Below are 14,678 nucleotides of genomic sequence, written 5' to 3'. Positions count from 1 at the left end.
TGGAGCTCATCTCCTTCTTCAGACAACATTCCCTCCCCTGACCATTCTTCAGGGTCTCGTATTCCTCTAACCACACTCAGGAAGAGTATTCCATTTTAGGGATAATTAAATTGGGTTTATATGATTTATTCATAATCTTGCAGGTTAGTCTCACCATCCCAAGCTCCTAAGTTTCTTGTCTTAATAATGTCTGTAAAATGCCTTTTGAAATATAAGGCGACATTCACCGGATTGAAAGACTGGAACATAGACATTTGTGGGTTCACTGTTCTGCCTGTTTCTCCACTACCCACATCCCTTTCACATGCTCTTTTACACGTTTTTTCAGGAAACAAGGCTCAGGGCCCTTCCCTGCAGGTGCCTATGTTGGCCTTTCTCTCTGTTCGTATTCACTACATCATTGCGGTAGAAATAGAAAGACAGACATTAATGGACAAAGTCAAGTAAAAGGGAGACAGATTTCAGTCTTGTCACCTAGTGGGTATCTCCTCAGCTGGGTCAGGGTGAGTGTTCACGATTTCTGGGAAAGAGGAAAACCCGGAGCACTGAGCAGAGTGCTCACTGTGTTCTGTCTCCTCTCTTTTGGTCTTAGAGTTCCTGGCCCTCAGGATGGTGAGCGAGGACCAGCAGTGTGCTGGGTGGCTGGAAGTTTTCTACAACGGGACCTGGGGCAGTGTCTGCCGCAACCCCATGGATGATGTCACCGTGTCCATCATCTGCAGACAGCTTGGCTGTGGGGACAGTGGAAGTCTCAACCCTTCTGTTGCTCTTAGAGAAGGTTCTAGACCCCGGTGGGTGAATGGAATCCGGTGTCGGAAAACTGACACCTCTCTCTGGCAGTGTCCTTCTGACCCTTGGAATTACACTTCCTGCTCTCCCAAGGAGGAAGCCTATATCGAGTGTGAAGGTGACTTACTGTCTGTTTCTGTGTGTCTGTCCCAACCCTGTAGGATGTCAGTAGTGAGATTTTATATTTTAAAATGTCTAAGTGATGAGTTTAAGTTGGGTCCACAAAATGACATTAGGATGGAGCTAATATAATCTGTGTTTCAACTTTGTTATTTAGAGTTTAATTTGGATATAATTCACATAACATTATATTAGTTTCAGGTGTAAAATGTAATGCTTTATATATTTCTGTATATTGGTAAATGATCACCACAATAAGTCTAGTAATATCCATCACCATATATCATTACAATTTTTTGATTGTGAGGAGAATTTTTCTTACCAACTTTCAACTATACAATACAGAATTCATTGTAGTCACCATGCTGTACATCACATCTTCATGGCATTCACTTTAGAGCTGCAAGTTTGGACCTTTTGACTACCTCCACTTGTTTTGCCCACATCAATCCACCTCTGGCAACCACCAAACTATTCTCTGCATCTCTGAACCCCCCCCCCCTTTTTTTTAAAAATTGATTTAAGACTCCACATATAAATTAGATCAAATGGTATTTATTTCACTTAGCATAAAGCCCTGAAGGTTCATCCATGTTGCTACACATGGCAGGATTTTCTTTTTGTTGACTGTACATAACACATTTTCTTTACCCATTTATTCATCAGTGAAAACTTACGTTGTTTGGCTGTTGTAAATAATGCTGCAATGAACATTTGGTTGCACTTAGTCTTTTCAAGTTGGTATTTTGTTTCTTTCAGATAAATACCCAGAAGTGAAATTGATGAACCATATGATGACAGTTTTATTTTTAATTTTTGGAGAACCTCAGTACTGTTCTCCATAGGGGCTGCATCAACTTACATTCCCCCCTCACCACCCCCGCCCAACTGTGCCCAAGGTTTGCCTTCTCTCTGTGTTTTCACCAACTCCTGTTATTTCTTGTCTCTTGGATAAAAGGCGTTCTAACAGATGTGAGATATTACCCCATTACAGTTTGACTTGCATTTTTCTAATGACATACATTGTGTGCCTTTTCATGTACCTGTTGGCCTGCTTTATGTCTTCTTTGAAAAAAAAATGTCTATTCATGTCCTCTGCACATTTTTTTAAGTCAGATTATTTGTTGGTTTGCTTTTGCTATTGAGATGTATGAATTCTTTAAGTATTTTGAATATTAACCCTTGTCAGAAATGTAATTTGCAAATATTTTCTCCAACTCCATAAATTACCTTTTCATTTTGTTGAACTTTTCCCTTTGTTGTGCAGAAGATTTTTAGTTTTCTGTAGTTTCAAAGCTTATTTTTGCTCTTGTTGCTTTTGCTTTTGGCATCAAACCCAAAATATCCTCACGATGACTGATGTCAGGACCTTTGCATCCTAATTTTTCTTCTAGGATTTTTTTTTTTATAATTTTAAAAATTTATTTATTTTTGGCTGTGCTGGGTCTTTGTTGCTGCATGGGCTTTTCTCTAGTTGCAGTGAGCAGGGGCTACTCTTCATTGCATTACACAGGCTTCTTATTGAAGTGGCTTCTTTTGTTGAGGAGAACAGGCTGGAGGGCACTGAGCTTCAGTAGTTGTGGTACGTGGGCTCAGTAGTTGCCGTTCCCAGGCTGTAAAGCACAGGCTCGACAGTTGTGGCCAATGGGCTGAGTTGCCCTGTGGCATGTGGGATCTTCCTGGATCAAGAAGCACACTTGGGTCTTCTGCATTGGTGGGTGGATTCTTTACCACAGCCACAAGGGAAGCCCCTCTTCTAGGATTTTTATGGCTTCAGGACTTATGATCAAGTCTTTAATCCATTTTGAGTTAATTTTTGTGAATGGTGTAAGAGTTTTCCAGTTTCATTCTTTTGCATGTAACTGTCCAGCTTTCCCAACACCATTTTTGAAGAGACAGGCCTTTCCCGATGGTATAATCTCTACTTTTTTGTCATAAATTGATGGAACACATATATTTAGGGTTACTTCTGGGATCTCTATTCTGTTCCAGTGATTTCTGTGTCCATTTTTATAGCAATACCATACTGTTTGATTAATACAGCTTTGTAATATAGTTTGAAATCAGGAAGCATGACACTTTTATCATTCTTTCTCAAGATTTCTTTGGCTATTCAGGGTCTTTTGTGGTTCCACACAAATTTTAGAATCGTTTGTTCCATATCTGTGAAAATTTTCATTGAAATTTGGATAAGGATGGTAGTGGATCTGTAGGTTGCTTAGGTTGCTTTGTGTAGTATGAGCATTTTAACAATATCAGGTCTTCCAATCCATGAGCACAGAATATCTTTCAATTTATTTGTGCCTTTAATATCTTTCACAATGTCTTAATGTTTTCAATAGTGTCTCAGTTTTGACTCTTCCTTTTAGATTTGGATGTTCTTATTTTCTTTTGCTGCTTGATGATTCTGACTAGAACTACCAAAACTATGTTGAATAAAAGTGATGAGATTAGGCATTTTTGCCTTGTGTTTGATCTCAGAAGAAAAGCTTTCAGCTTTTTACAGTTGAGTAGGATGTTTGCTGAGGGTTTGTCATATGATATTTATTGTGTTGAGGTGTAATCCTTTTATACCTACTTTGTAAAGATCTTTAGTATCATAAACGGCTGCTGAATTTTGTCAAATATATGTTCTGCATCTGTTGAAAGGATATGATTTTTTTGCCTTTATCTTATTTGGTGTATCACATTGATTAATCTGTGAATATTGAACCATCCTTGCATCCTTGGAACAAATCTCTGTTGATCTTGATGTTGTTATTATTGTTGTTGTTTAGTTGCTAAGTTGTGTCTGATACTTTGAGATCCAATGGACTATAGCTCGCTAGGCTCCACTGTCTTAGATTTCTCAGGCAACGATACTGGAGTGGGTTGTCCAGTATTCTCTTCATGTATTGTTGAATTTGGTTTTCTAATATTTTATTGAGGATTTTTGCATCTATATTTATTTAGCATATTAGCCAGTATTTTCTTTTCTTGTGGTGTCCTTGTCTGGTTTTGTTATCAGGATAATCTTGGCCTCATAAAATGGCTTTGGAAGTGTTCCTTTCATCCTTTTTGGAAGAGTTTGAGAAGGCTCCACTGCTTCATCCCATTACACTGGGAATTGGAATTAAAAAAAAAAAAGTTGATGGGGTGACAAATAGTCAAACCATAGCACCTTACTTCCTTTAACATTTCTCTCTCTCTTATTCCCCACCTTCCACACACACCCCATTCAGGAATACCTTGAATGATATGTTGGGCATTGCTTGAAATCTACAAATGAGAGAATGAGATAGATTAAACTAAATGAGATAGATATTTCAAAAGCAGAGATTTGTCCCTTTCCTTGCCTCTGTTTCTTCATCTCCTTGTCTTTTCATTCAAAGGCCAAAGTAGTGTTAAACTATTGGACTTTTATATATGATATTTTTTGACAATAAAGCACCATAAAATGGGTTGTGATTAAGTCTCTGACCCTGAAAGTGAGCAATCACCCCACAGAGGCTGTGCCATCATTTTTTCAGAGGTTCTCTGCATGAAGTGGGTAGAAAGTTTGGTAGGATGATGTGGAGAGAATACACAAGTTCTCATATTTTATGACAAGAACCATTTACATTTCCATTTTCTTGTGTTTTTTGAACTTATGTGCATTTCTTTCACTTACAATTCTTTTGTGTCTTTTTTTGGTTATTTTTGCTTCCTCTACATACAAATCTTTCTTAGAAAATTTATTTGAGTCTACTGCAGACATTTCTGCCTTACTAGGTAGCTATTTGTGTTTTTTATTTTTTCTGACTTTTTCGATATATTCCCTTTTTTAAGAGTTTTCTCTCTTTACAGCAACCTTTGCTTGACCAATGCCATACTGAATAACACATAACAGTAGCTTAGTGAAAGTGAAGTTGGTCAGTCGTGTCCGACTCCTGGCGACCCCATGGACTGTAGCCTACCAGGCTCCTCCGTCCATGGGATTTTCCAGGCAAGAGTACTGGAGTGGGGTGCCATTGCCTTCTCCCAACAGTAGCTTAGAATTCATTTAATAATTGTCCATTGAAAATTGCATAAGTGGGGCTTCCTGGGTGGTCCAGTGATTAAAAATCCACCTGCCAATGCAGAGGACATGAGTCTAAGTAGTAAAGAACGTGCTTGCCAGAGCAGAAGATATAAGAGATGCAGGTTTGATCCCTGCATCTGGAAGATCCTCTGGAGGAGGGCATGGGAACTCGCTCCAGTATTCATGCCTGGAGAACCCCATGAACAGGTGAGCCTGGCGGGCTACAGTCCATTGGGTCACACAGGGTTGGACACGACTGAAGAAACAGCACACACATGCACACACCCCAGGAAGATTCTGTATGCCTGGAAAAGCTAAGCCTGTGCACCACAACTCGAGAAAGCCCACGTGCAGCACCAAGACCCAGTACAGCCAAAATTAAATTTAAGAAAAACTTTAAAAAAGTTGCATGAGTGGAAATTTGAATATAAATTAATTCTGTGCTTATGCACTAATTATTTTTAATTTGCCCCATTTATTATCAGAAAACATTGCCATTAATTTATATTTGTTTTACTATTTTGCTGATTACCATGAATTTAAAGAAATTCTATTTCACTGAATTTTATTCATCTACTTATTCATTCAATAAATATTTATCAAGCCCCATCATGGTATCTAGGAGAAGGCAATGACACCCCACTCCAGTACTCTTGCCTGGAAAATCCCATGGACAGAGGAGCCTGGTAGGCTGCAGTCTATGAGGTCGCTTAGAGTCGGACACTACTGAGCGACTTCCCTTTCACCTTTCACTTTCATGCATTGGGGAAAGAAATGGCAACCCACTCCAGTGTTCTTGCCTGGAGAATCCCAGGGATGGGGGAGCCTGGTGGGCCGCCGTCTATGGGGTTGCATAGAGTCGGACACTACTGAAGTGACTTAGCCTCATGGTATTTAGAAAAGCTTCTCCATGCATTCTTGTTGAATGGTGAATGTGCAATCACCATCCTAATAGCAGAAACACGGGATAAATAAGATATGCAAGGTCCTTCCCTGGAACTTTCATTCAGGGGTATATATGTGTGTGTATTTGTTGTGGAATGTGGACATGATAAACAAGTAAATACTTAAAGGTATTCCAGATATCTTTAAGATATCTTCCATCATCGTTTATATTTTTTCTCTAGAATGTTTAAAATTTCATTTATTAATAGGAACTTTCTACAAATTAACACCACTTACACCTTTTCTTAAATACTACTGAAAGTATTTACCCCATTATTTTGCATATGTCTTTAGGGTTGTGTATGTGGTGTGGTTATATGATCAAATATACTATGTTTTACTTTTTTGAATTCTCCCTTTAATGCAGTGTTCTCAGTATTCTTCTTCTGAAAATAGCTTTTAATCATTTTATTTTCTTCAAATAATTTTATAATTTGAGTAAAGAATATCTATAATCTTACTGAATCTGAATTTGTTTTACTGTGTGTGATGTTTTAATATCATCAACAGATACAAATTACATTTTAGATACCTGATAATTTAGTTCCTCACCAAATACATACACATTATTTCATGATTTCATGGATATGACACCAAAAGAACAGGCAAAAATAGACAATTTGCAAAATATATAAGGAAATCCCACAACTCAAGAGCAAAACAACAACAAGAAAAAACCCATAATAACCCAATTAAAAAATTAGCCAGAGGCTTGAATGGACATTCTCCAAAGAAGATATAGAAATAGCCAGTAGGTATGGGAAAATATGCTCAACATTATTAGTCATCAGGGAAATGTAAATCAAAACCGTAGGAGATATCATCTCACACCTCTCAAAATGGCTACGATTTAAAAAGAAGAAGAAGAAGAAGAGTTGGCAAGATTGTGGAGAAATTGAAAATCTTCTGAGTATTTATCCACATTAGATATGTGAATTTAATCAAAATAAAACTGTGACCAAAAAATGTGTATGATTTGTAGTGACATTTCTTCGTTCTTGGCATTGTTACCTTTATTTTCTCTTTGTTCTCGTGTAGTTTTGCTCAGTAGTTAGCGGTTCTCAAGGAGCCGTGTTTGAAAGGTTTCCCTCTGTTTTCTCTATCGTGCTTGCCTTGGGCTTCCCTGGTGGCTCAGCAGTAAAGAATCCGCTTGCAATGCAGGAGACCACCTGAAAAGCAGGAGACGCAGGTTCAATCTCTGGGTTAAGAAGATCCCATGGAGAAGGAAACGGCAACCCTCTCCAATATTCTTGCCTAAAATCCCATGGACAGAGGAGCCTGGTGGGCCACAGTCCATGGAGTCGCAAGAGTAGGACTTGACTTAGGGACTAAACCACCATCACTACCACCAGCCTTACCTTCTTTTTTAAAATTAATTTTTGTTCTTTTCTATGTTAATCCCAACTTCTGTATCCTTTAGGCTTTATTTTCTCTTCTCCTAGTTTCTGAAATAGAAGCTTACATGTTTTTTCATTTTTAGCCTTTCTTCTTTTCTAAATATAAGGTATAAATTTCCCTTAAGCACTACTTTAGTTGCATTAAAAGAGTTTAGTTATATCGTATCATTGCTATCACTATTTCACAATATTTTCTAATGTTTAAATTTATTCCCAGACCCAGGTACTGTTTTGGAAGGGTGTTGCTTAATTTCTCCAAACAAGGATGGCTAACCGTATTTTCTTATTAATTCTTAATTTAATTACACTGTGGTCATAGTAAATGCTCTGTATAAATTCAATTATCTGAAGGTTTTTGTCCTACCATATGGTCATTTTTGATAAATGTTCCTAGTGCATTTACAATAATGTGAATTCTTTCATTATTGGGTGCATTGCTCTTTATATGTTATTTAGCTAAATGTGTGGATTGTGGTGTTTTACGTCTACTATAGTCTTCCTTCTATTTTGTATGCCTGGTCTGTGTGGTATTGAAAAAGACTTGTTAAAGTTCCCTCAGGTTGGTTGTTATTTGGTCTATTTCTTCTTTTCATTCTGTCAAGTATTATTCTGTATTTCAAAGCTATGTTTCGATATCTTCCCTGGATTCTGATATCTGTAATATCTTTATTAAGGGTGTACCACTGTATAATCATGAAAATATCCTCTTTAACTAAATTAGCACATCTTCCCTTAAAGTCTCCTTTCTGTGACCTTGCTATAGCTACTGCAGCTTTCTTATAGTTAGTATTCACATGTGTGCGGCTTGCTAAGTCGTTTCAGTCATGTCCAACTCTTTGCTAAGGACTGTAGCCAGCCAGGCTCCTCTGTCCATGGGATTCTCCAGGCAAGAATACTGGAGTGGGTTGCCATGCCCTCCTCCAGGAGATCTTCCTGACCTAAGGATTGAAGCCACGTCTCTTATGTCTCCTACATTGGCAGGCAGGTTCTTTACCACTAGCACCACCTGGGAAGCCTAGTATTCACATAATATATACATTTCCCCCCTTTATTTTACTTTTGACCTTTCTTTGCTCTCATATACAATGTATCTTGCAGGTAGCATTTATATGAATCTTTTTGGTTTATCAGTTATTAGAGGGGCTTTAATTTGAAGTATCTAATCCATTGTAATTAGATTGCAAATCCAATTTCTGATATTGTTGGGTTAGTATCTATCATTTCCTTTTAGTTGACCCATGTGCTTCATGTTCCTTTTTCTCTTTCTTTGGTATTAAACAAATTTATTACAGATTTTCCTTTGATTTTCTGCAGCTTTACTAGATGTGGAGGTTTTCATAGCCTTACATCCATTAAAAAATTCTTAATTATTATATCTTCAAATATTACTTCTGCTGCACTCTCTCTGTTTCTCTTCTCCTATTCCCCCTCTTTTTCCTTCTCCTCCTTCTCTTTTCCTCCTCCTCATCTCTCAACTCTAGGACTCCTCTAAGACACTAATTCTGTGTTCAGTTCTGTCTAAAATTCTTTTAAACCTATTCATTCAGTTCTTAATTCTAGATGTTTTATTTTCAGTTGGCAACTGTTCCTTTGATTTTCTTATAGTTACAATTATTTGTTAACATTTTTCGTTTTTCACCTATTGGTTCTTTCCTTTCCCCTTTTTCCCTAAACACATTGTTCATAGTTAAAATCCTTATCTGCTAACTCCAACATATCTAGCATATGTGTTTCTGCCTTCTCTTACCTTCCTTTCTTCAATTTTTAAATTTGTCATGTCATCCATCTCTTTACATGCCATGCAATTTTTAACTGAATGAGAGAAATGATGCATAAGAAAATAAGATATCCCAGATACATTTTCTAACACCTGAAAGGATTCATATTCTGTTTTTTTTTTAAGCAAGTGGGAGAAGGGGCTTAGACCACCCAGATGTCTAAACACTAGCTAGAGTTGAGCTGTCACAAGTCTGGGTGGCAGTATTTGTAGCACTCAGTCTACCTCTGATTTCTCTGCCCCTGTGTTATGGGCTTTCAGAGTTTATAATTGAAAACCTGAATGTTTTGGTAGCTCAGCCGTCAGGAGGATGAGGGAAGATCCACTCCGTTTCCAAGGTGTTTGACACAGTTCTCTGGCCTCCTGCCATTGATAGTGTGTTTACTGGGCACATGTTTGAGGAGAAAATCTGCTACATGGGAGAGGCTCTCAAGTCTCCAATTTTGTCACTGCAGCACCATTAAACCCCCAAATCATGCAGGCTTCTCTGTCCCACTTTGATCCATTAACCCAGGCAAGTAAGTAAGTAAGTAAAGTCACTCAGTCGTGTCGACTCTTTGTGACCCCGTGGACTGCAGCCCACCAGGCTCCTCAGTCCATGGGATTCTCCAGGCAAGAATACTGGAGTGGGTTGCCATTTCCTTCTCCAGGGGATCTTCCTGACCCAGGGATCGAACCCGGGTCTCCCACATTGGAGGCAGACGCTTTAACCTCTGAGCCACCAGGGAAGCCCTAACCCAGGCAACAAATCGGGAAATTCCCATAGAGAAAAAGACGCTTCAGAGCCTTGGCTAACAATGAAGTAATCTCCGCTCTTTAGAATTTTAGCATGTTTAGTTGGTATTGTATCCACAAATGTCTAATATCTTCATTTTTTATCTAACATTTTATAGCATTTAAAGTTGTATCCAGCAGACCATTGGTCTGCTGTGAACACCTGTATTGGAACCCCTCTTCATGGAAGTACAAACTTCTAGATTTTATTCTCTACTTCATCATTACCTAAAGTGCAACACCGAGTAGACATCATGTAACCTTTCTTTACATGGCTTTTTATGTATAAAAGAAGAACAGCACAGTGAGTCTGTCAATATCCTTTGTTCGAGTGCTTTCAGAGCAAGAATTTAACGTATTTCTGCTCTATGGTACAGTCAGAAATGCATAATATTTTCCCTCTGGAGAACAATAATCTCCAACTTTGAATAATAGTGATTGCTGACACAAAGTGCAAGAAAAGATAATATTTACTTGAGGGAAGAAGCAGCATCCCAAGATTCCCAGTGGAATCTGGTCAATGTCAATCAATATCACCTGACAAATTTCTTATGCAAGGTTGCCCAATCCACTCAAAGAGATCCCATTTTCTTAAAACAAAGTATCCAGATCTGCAGTCTGAAGCTTAGAACCATCAGTGAAATATTCTGGGGCAAACCAAGACATCTCAAGGTCCATTTGTTTTTCAGTTCTGCATGACTATACCAAGGAGGATGATTCTGATAGAGGATTCATGGCTGCTACCTGAGGCTTCTGATGAGGCCAGTTCCTGACTCCATTTCCTTTAATCTAATCCCTTTAACTCTCAGGTCAAGGGCAGCAACGTGTGTGTGGTTTATAAGGAATCCATCCAGTAGCCAGCCCATTCCTGTGACTGAACTCATTCAATTGCTCCGGGTAGAGAGACTAACATTTTCTGTAAATCTTTCTCAGATGCTATGCAGAACTCTACAAATCAAATGTTAAGAGAGGGTAACAGGCAGGAAGGCCAGGGGTCTCCAAATGGGGGAAATAGCCTGCAAGTGTCAGACATTTTCTCTCTCTTAAGCAGCAGAAGGAAACAAACTAGCGATGATATTTTTTCCTTCTCTATACAGATTTAAAAGGAGGTTTCTCTTAAAATTCTGTGTTGCTGTAATGATACGTGGTTCCACCTGAAGTTAACCAATGCCTTTTTCTTATGGAAATGTTTGTCTTAAGCTATGCTAATGTACTTTGCATTTACCCCAAACTCTGTCTTCAAGTCAGTTCCGCCTTTTGGGCCCAGAACCTACTTGATAAACCAGTATGTTATACTCCAATATTGTTCCTCTAATCTATGTGAATGAAACCATTTGTATGGTGCTCTGCCCTTCTTCAAGATTCAAGTTAATCATTTTATGGCCCAAGATGAACCATTTGGAGCCAAGATTATCCCCAAATACATCCTATGGGTGAGGGGCCTGGTGCCATTCTGAGTTTTGAGACATTCCTTTCTTTCATTAACAGACTGCTGGTGACTATATGACATCCAGCTCAAGACCAGCAGGGGGGTACTCTTTCTGTCCCCTTCTGATGCCTATGTCAGAAGCTTTCTCTATCTCCTTTACACTTTAATAAAACTTTGTTACACAAAAGCTCTGAGCGATCAGGCCTCGTCTGTGGCCCCGGATTGAATTCTTCTCCTCCGGAGGCCAAGAATCCCGGCATCGTAATTCAACAACAACCTTTCAGTTAACACTCCTGTCTCACCCTACTCAGTAGCGTAATACTTCCTGTTTTTGCCCATTTTCAATGTTATTATTCTCCTGTCACTGCTGTAAGAAACCAGACTGGGGTGCTGCCCCAGTGCAATGACTCCCTGTCAGAACCAGGGGACTCTGACGGCTCAGAGGAGAGCGCCCCCTACTGCTCAGGTGAAGGTCCTATAGGACAGAAGACCCTTATCCCCACTGTCAATGCCCCATTGTCCCATTTCTCTCTCCCCAGACAGCAGACAGCTCCGCCTGGTGGATGGAGGAGGTCCCTGCACCGGGAGAGTGGAGATCCTTGACCAGGGCTCCTGGGGCACCATCTGTGATAACGGCTGGGACTTGGACGATGCCCGCGTGGTGTGCAGGCAGCTGGGCTGTGGAGATGCCCTCAATGCCATAGGGTCTGCTCACTTTGGGGCAGGATCAGGGCGCATCTTTCTGGACACATTGGACTGCAGAGGAAAGGAATCCCACCTGTGGAAGTGCCCTTCCCGGGGCTGGAGAGTGCATAACTGCAGTCACGACAACGATGCTGGAGTCATCTGCTCAGGTATGGTCAGTGTATTGCCCTGTGATGGCAGAAGGAAAAGGTCCATGGAAGCTGGCATCTGATCCCTGGGGCAATAGGAGATAGATGGGGTAGAGAGGACTGAGACAGGCCCATCCTCCCTGAATGCACAAAGCTTCTGCGGGTGATGCGCTTCATTTACTTTCCTGCTGTAAGTCTCTGCTGTTTCTTCTCCAGGGATCTTACCTGACATAGTAGATTAAACTATTCCAATGAAAACTGATCTTCATAGTGAAGATGGAGATCAATCACATGAGACATTTCAAATCACCACACAAATACCTTCGCACAATTAGCCTATGGGAAGGGAGGGCTGGAATGAGGACACGCCGTCATGGATGGAGTTGTTTCTGTACGTACAGTGTGAGACATTATTTTACACTAGGTTAGTAGGAGTGGAGGCACAGAGGATGTCACGAAACAGATCAGACAGGAATTGATGGATTTGTGCCAAATTGCAAGCCTCTTTGGAAATTTCCCTGGTGGCTCAGAAGTTAAAGTGTCTGCCTCCAATGCGGGAGACCTGGGTTTGATCCCTGGGTCTGGAAGATCCCCTGGAGAAGGAAATGACAACCCACTCCAGTATTCTTGCCTGGAGAATCCCATGGACTGAGGAGCCTGGTGGGCTGCAGTCCACGGGATCACAAAGAGTCAGACACAACTGAGTGACTCTGCTTACTTACTTACTTGGAAATTTTAGGTGTAAATGTTCATAGGCCTTTGCAGGTAACACCAGAGAACTTTGGATGAAGTGCTCTGCGTCATGGTTCTCCTTCCGTTGTTACTATAAGAGATTCTCTGCCCATTTTTTTTCTTTTAAGACATCTGTACAGGCCAAAACTTTGGAAGAACTCTTAGCCATACACTGACAAGTCAAAAGTGGAAGCAATACAATTTCTGTGTTTTATCGTGAGAAATTATACAATTTATACTTGATGACTTCAATGATTTAAGAGAATTGAATTTGGGGGGTTATTTGATATGAATAGGAGTAAGGGGACAGATGTACTTTTTGAAGAAGGTAGAAGAGAGTTATAGCAGCTGGGATGGAGAGGGATTGTAATAGGAACTGAAAAAGGCACATGCGGGGTGTTCTGAGCAGCACTGATGGTCCAGGAGTGGTGTGGAGGATGCTGTGTGTGCCTAAGGATGCAGGATGTCTGTACAGCAAGAGACCAGAGAAGGATATATTTTTATTATATTTAATATCCTTATCCACTGACATCAGCCTTCTATTCCACAAACTTTCTTGCAGTTTCCACACTCATAATCTTCCACATAAATTTTAAAATCAAATAGAAAACAAAAAAGAAGTCATAAGTTGTCTCAGAAGAGTCTATCCTTATGTATATAAGACTATTGATTATTCAGTGTATATTTGAGCATTTAACATGTATCAGGGTACCATAAAACAGCATATAACAAATATTTCTTTCGTGTTCTGCCTAATCTGTAATCTTATGGGGTTAATATAGCAACTAAAAAGTGTTGACTGAAAATGCTTTAATTAGAATGTGTTGCCTATGAGCGAACTCCCAACCAGACCAGACTAGGCGTTCTAACCTGTGTCTCTCTGGGGAGATGAAAGTGATAAATAAAAAAAGGCAAGCAGACCATCTTCTCTCTCACCATTCACTCTTGTAAAAGTGGTCAAGCTGATTCTTCAAGTCTTTAATTTCTTTTAGGTCTTTTCTGTTTTTTTCTGTTTTCTGTAGTAGAGTTTTATTTTGTTAGAATATTCTTTCTGAACCTTCAAAGTTCACATATTTATATAATCAGAATCCTTTACCAGAAAGAATTTCACCATGTACATAAATTATCATGAGCATACTTCGAAACCAGACAAGTGTGTTAAAGAAAGTGTTTTATGTTGTGGGTTTCTTTTTTATTTGGATTACCTTCCTCTACTCAAAGTATGGTCCCTGAAGTTCAAACCATGATCATGAGTTTTTTCTTTGGTCTGTCTCTTAGTTTCATACCCCATCCACTCCCCATTTAACCTACCATACACCCTACCTCACTCCACTCCTACAGAAGGTCTTCCCTTTCAGAATTTCCTTTCCACCCATTTGCGGTTCTTAAGATTGTTTTCTCTTGTCTGCAGTGGGAGAAATGGGAAAGGTGGCAAGGTGAAGAGGTTGATGGGAGGAGCATGGGGGGATAAAATGTGTCAAAAACTTATTGGACAAATATTTCCCCCAAATATTCTACCTTTCATCCATATTGAGGCTTTTGCCATTTGAAAATTTCTGAATTATGTGTGGCTTATTTGCTCTCTGGGCTTCCCTCATAGCTCAGTTGGCAAAGAATCCACCTCCAGTGCAGGAGACCTCAGTTAGACCCTAGGATTGGGAAGATCCACCGGAGAAGGGACAGGCTATCCACTCCAGTATTCTTGGGCTTCCCTTGTAGCTCAGTTGGTAAAGAATCTGCCTGCAATGTGGGGCACCTGGGTTCGATCCCTGGGTTGGGAAGATCCCCTGGAGAAGGGAAAGGCTACCTATACAGTCCATGGGGTCGCAGAGAGTCAGACATG

At 39.8% G+C, this 14,678-nt stretch overlaps 2 pseudogenes; one reads left to right on the top strand and one right to left on the bottom strand.

Annotated features, from left to right (window-relative positions):
• Window positions 1–14,678, bottom strand: part of LOC102185816 — a 298,507-nt pseudogene that overhangs the window by 56,790 nt on the left and 227,039 nt on the right.
• Window positions 1–14,678, top strand: part of LOC108633339 — a 56,940-nt pseudogene that overhangs the window by 28,697 nt on the left and 13,565 nt on the right.

The sequence above is a fragment of the Capra hircus genome, chromosome 5 (genome assembly GCF_001704415.2).
Source record: "Capra hircus breed San Clemente chromosome 5, ASM170441v1, whole genome shotgun sequence".
In the NCBI taxonomy this organism is placed as follows: Eukaryota; Metazoa; Chordata; class Mammalia; order Artiodactyla; family Bovidae; genus Capra; species Capra hircus.
The sequence above is the reverse complement of the archived record's forward strand: the minus strand, read 5'-3'. Positions and strand labels throughout refer to the sequence as shown.